At 44.4% G+C, this 5,305-nt stretch overlaps 1 pseudogene; it reads right to left on the reverse strand.

Moving 5' to 3' along the window:
• Window positions 1-1,392: 1,392 nt before the first annotated feature.
• On the reverse strand, window positions 1,393-1,809 carry LOC118559676 (annotated as a pseudogene).
• Window positions 1,810-5,305: the final 3,496 nt, after the last annotated feature.

Below are 5,305 nucleotides of genomic sequence, written 5' to 3' on the forward strand. Positions count from 1 at the left end.
GACTGAAGTGTTTTGAGTTTAATTCTTGCCCTTTGATTTTGCCATACAAACCTTGATATTCCTTTATCCATCTCTTTAATAAAGGAGTTGGGAATGGAAACTGGGAGTGATTGGAATGCAAACAGTAGTCTTGGCACGACATTCATTCTAATTGTTTCCACCCTCCCCCTGAGGGTCAGTGGTAGTGACCCTACCAATGGTGTGGTAACCACCCCACACTGATGGGGTACAAGAGTTGGCAGAACCAGTCTTGGGCTACTAGCTGTACCTGTGCGGGGAGTTGAAGCCCCAGGCGCAGGAGGTGAAGTTTGATATGGATGCTGCCGAGGAGCTCCAGGATGCAGTGACACCCTCAGGTTCTGTAGCTCCTGCAGTAAGCCCTGTTCTCTCCTCTGCTGGCCATCTAGAAAGGCCTTCATCATTGTAACCAGGTCTGCCGACACCCCTGATGGACCAGGGGAAGACTCCATTTGCACTTTCACCTCTTCCTCTTCAGATGACATCTCTGTATCCCATTCAGTTTCCTACGCCCCTGTTGCTGCTGCTACCTGCACTGGGAAAGTCTTAGTTTGAGACCGCAATCCAGGCCACCCTGGGCCCCGAACCACTTTCTTTCCACGACTGGCCATCCCACTCCTGACACCACTTGTGATGGGGTTCTTTTTTCTTCAAAAAGCCAGGCTCAGTCGTGTTCGAGGTGATGGTGGTTTATTGTGCTCATCTAGCTCAAACTATATACATATTTATAAGTTCCCCTGGGCCTCAGCCTCCCTCCAGTTACAAGCAATGTAACAAAGAAAAAGAAATTAAAAAATGGCCGCCCTCCTTCAGTTTTAATCAAACTCGTGTTTAGTAAGAGAATCAATTAATTCATTTAATTGTCATGTTTTAATTATCAAAATGATTTGTAGCCAATCTAATCCTTGACTATGAGTGGTTGTATTGGGTTTTCTTTTAAGTCACGGACTTACTTGACAATGAAGATATGTGTTACTTTAGTGTATTGGGAATTGAGTGATTGTTGGGGTAGAGTCTTTGAGCTTGAAACTTGCTTCCTGAAAAAACAGAATTTGTTTAAAATCATCTGTTCCTGGGAGTTCTAGTTCTGGTTCTTAATATTAAAGTCTAAGTCTCACGTAAAATGTATTTTAACGCAGATCCATTCAAATACTCACCAGAGTACAGAACTGTATATTATATGTGAATTATGTGCGCCATTTGGAAGTAATTTCGCTGTATATGCAAAAGAGCCCAAACATTCCTCAATTGGCTGATCCGGTAGGTGACGTCACACACAGAACGAGTACCGTGCATCCGGCAATAGCACTGCTAACACTACGACTTTCTCGCTAACGACCAATTAGAGTTAGGGTTTGTGGCTTCCAAGAAGGTTTACTTGGCCTTGGCGGGCATCTCTGTCTTCTTGGGCAGCAGCACAGCCTGGATGTTGGGCAGAACGCCTTCCTGAGCGATAGTGACTCTCTGAGCAGCTTGTTGAGCTCCTCGTCGTTGCGGATAGCCAGCTGCAGGTGACGGGGGATGATCCTGGTCTTCTTGTTGTTGTGGGCAGCATTTCCAGCCAGTTCCAGGATCTCAGCGGTCAGGTACTCCAGCATAGCGGCCAGGTAGACTGGGGCTCCAGGACCGACGCGTCCAGCATAGTTTTTTGGGGTTTTTTTTGCGTTCAGCATAGTTGCCTTACCTCAGCAGCCTGTGCACACGGCCCATTGGGAACTGCAGACCTGCTCTGGAAGAGCGAGTCTTGGCCTTAGCTCTGGCTTTGCCTCCAGTCTTTCCGCGCCCAGACATGTTAGGTAACTTCAAGCCTTTAACAGAAGAAAAAAAACAATCTAGATGCACTAGGCCTATAGGCGACACTACAGCCACCAACTACGCACCTAGAAGGCATTTTATCCTGTAACTAGAATCGTTAAACTTCTGAAGAAGTTGAAGAAGGCGCCTGCCTGGTTGTGCGCGTAACCTTCAAAGCCAAAGCTTCCGAGTTCCTAGGTCATAGGCTTTTATCACTTGGGGATTTTAAATCAAATCTTCTGAGTGTGAAAAGGATTTGTCTTCGTCAAAACTAGCCGACAGGAGAAGGTCTGCATCCAAGCAGCATGGAAAATACTTAATGTCACCAAAGCTCACCAAAGGCCATGGGTCAGATTGGCCTCCTTTAGCAACTAAGCCTGACCAAATCTGGGCCCAGAACTCAACATTTGACCAAAATGGTGTGTAGCACCATTTCCCACGGGTGGGTGGTGCTGTATAGCCCGATTTTTTTGTGGAGCTTTTTGTCTAAAGGAAGTACAAACTCTGTGAAGCAGAAGTTGGTGAGACCTTCCTAGAGCTACTTCGAGTTAGCAAAATGCTAACCCTTAGCCGCTAACATGGTTGTGTTCAGTCACTTTCATGAATGAAAGTCACTGTGTGAATTTCAGATTTCTACATTGATCACAGCAACTGCAGTGAGCGTCGAAAGTTGCCATTCTATCTCAATGGAGCCTCTCCCTCTGGCCCTCAGAGTTCCGTCGTCATGAAAACTCACTGACACACCTGCAGCGGGCCTGTCTACAGAAGTGCAGACACTTTGTGTCAGAGACTGCTTATTGGATTATAATGGAGAACTTTGCCTCGAACAACGCTTCATATCTCCTGATCCGTAAATGGTAGAGACGTAAAGAGACGTAGAGACGGTAAAACCGTAACAGTTATCCACAAAATTCCTTTTTTGTGAGTGCCAGAAGGGTTGGGACATTCATGTGTGAAAGTCTCATGTCTGTACATAAAACGGTTTAGGAGTAGCGACGATGTGAAAACATGTGATGTTTTGGATTTTTAGACGTCATTTGGAGGTTTCGGGTTTGTGTCGGTCTGAGGTGATTTGCGAAAAAACTATAAATGCCACACCAATGAGGATTACATTTCCCGAATCCCCATGTGGGTGGTGCTGTATTGGCCAATTGGGTCGTGTCTGGGCATCATACCAGGTCCTGTTGGACGCAAAGGCCCAATAGGAAAGCATGTGAAATCCCAAATGGGACAGAAAACTGACACATGGCTGAAAGTCACATGAAAATTTTAAAATGTTAAGAGGAAGTGACTGTGCGAATTTCAGATTTCTACATTAATCACAGCCACTGCAGTGAGCGATGAAAGTTGCCATTGTATCTCAATGGAGCGTCTCCCTCTGGCCCTCAGAGTTCCGTCGTCATGGAAACTCACTGACACAGCTGCAGCGGCCGTCTACAGAAGTGCAGGCACTTTGGTCACAAAAAGTCCCATTGGATTATAATGGAGAACTTTGCCCCGAACAACGCTTCATATCTCCTGATCCATAAATGGTAGAGACGTAATTTTTTTCTGCATTTAAATCGTAACGGATAGGGGAAGAAGAAAAGTTATCGTTTCTTGCTGGAAAAATTTTAATAAAGGCGTAAAAAATTATGATCTAAATTGGATTTTTATGGATTTTCAGAAATCCTCTAAAAAGGGTCCCGAACAAATCGCTGTAACTCAAAAAGTATAAGAGATATCAAAATAATTCTTTCACCATGAGTATCAGCAGGCTTTTGAGGACCCTGAAGGTAATTTTTATGTTTGTACAAAAATCGGTGTAGACACAGCGACGATGTAAAAAAGTGGTTGATGTGGGAAAATGCAGCTCCAAAGCGTTTTTAGGATTTTGCACATTCGCTACTCCCGAACAAATTGTTCCTGCGGAAAAACCGTAACAGTTATCCACAAAATTCCTTTTTTGTGAGTGCCAGAAGGGTTGGGACATTCATGTGTAAAAGTCTCATGCCTGTACATAAAACGGTTTAGGAGTAGCGACGATGCGAAAACATGTGATGTTTTGGATTTTTAGACGTCATTTTTCAAAGGCGCTCCATAGGAAATGAATGGGGGAGGATTCGGGTTTGTGTCGCTCTGAGGTGATTTGCGAAAAATCTATAAATGCCACACCAATGAGGGTTACATTTCCCGAATCCTGACAAAAATATCTACGTTTTGATGTATAATTTGTCTACGTAGAGTGAAATTTGAGCGAGAAAGGTCAAGTTGTTCAGAGTTTTGAAATCTTTAAAAAAGCTAGAGTGGGCCACTCTAGCGGTTGGAGAATTCCGTCATTGACTTTCATTGTAAACGATGATTTCGCTGATTTTCGGACATGAGCTTTGAGGAGTAACTGTGAAGAGACGATAAAAGATATCCACATCCAGTTTTCACTTCTGAGTAGGTCACAGATATATCTACAAACTGGAAGTTAAACGGTGTTTCGTAGGTGAAAGCATGACGACTACAGTACAGCGTTGAAAACTGGTCATTTGAGGGTTTTTTGAGGCTTTCTTTCTCCCCGACTCCATTCATTCCTATGGGGTTGTTTTGGGGGTGGTTTTTCGCTAATTTTGTTGCCATGGTAACTCAAAACCACAATAAACGTAGTAGCACACATCTCGAGACCGAGCCGGACGTTTTGATGTATATATTGTTGGGGTGCACGCTACGGTTCGGGCCGCATTAATCGTGAAGGAAGAAAAATAAAGAATATTAATAATAACTAGAAAAATTTCTGAAGAAATTTAGCAAGGCGCCTGCCACTTGGTGCGTACCGTACCGTCAGAAATAGCAACAGGAAGCCACACTGCGAATTTCAGCTTCCTACGGTCTTCACAGCCCCCGAAACGGCCGTTGAAAGGTGCCATGTTAAGTCAATGGACCTCCTAGGAGCCTCTTGCTAGCAGCGTTGTCATGGAGACTCACTGACAGCTGCAGCCCTCTCTCTGTCTGTAAAGGCAGAAGAACTCTGGCTAAGCAGCAGTTGGTAGGACCTTCCTAAAGCTACTTCCGGTTAGCAACATGCTAACCGTTAGCCGCTAACATGGTTGTATTTGGTATCACTGGGTGAGTGTACTCTGTTAGTTTGGTCCAAATCCTGTACTGGGATGAGCCTCAAATAGGGAGAAAAAACGTTGTTTGTAACGTTGCCATGGTAACTCAAAATGGCGGGTGGTACAAAAAAAAACTTCATGGGATCAGCACATATGTTTTAATATACACACTGTGGGGATTATAATACAAAAATCTTAGTCTGCCACGCCGGGTTTCGATCCCACGACCTCTTGCATGCAAAGCCTGCACTTTCCATCTGAGCTATACTGTAGCGCCATATATGGGCATGCAGTATTGGGACCATAAGGGGTTTGGTCCCCCATTGAAAAGCATTGGATGTTTGACACCTGATAGCTTGGAGATGCTTTATGCCACGTAGCCCAAATTTGTTGTGGAGCTTTCTCTCTAAAGT

Source organism: Fundulus heteroclitus, unplaced genomic scaffold, assembly GCF_011125445.2.
Source record: "Fundulus heteroclitus isolate FHET01 unplaced genomic scaffold, MU-UCD_Fhet_4.1 scaffold_336, whole genome shotgun sequence".
NCBI classification, from domain to species: domain Eukaryota; kingdom Metazoa; phylum Chordata; class Actinopteri; order Cyprinodontiformes; family Fundulidae; genus Fundulus; species Fundulus heteroclitus.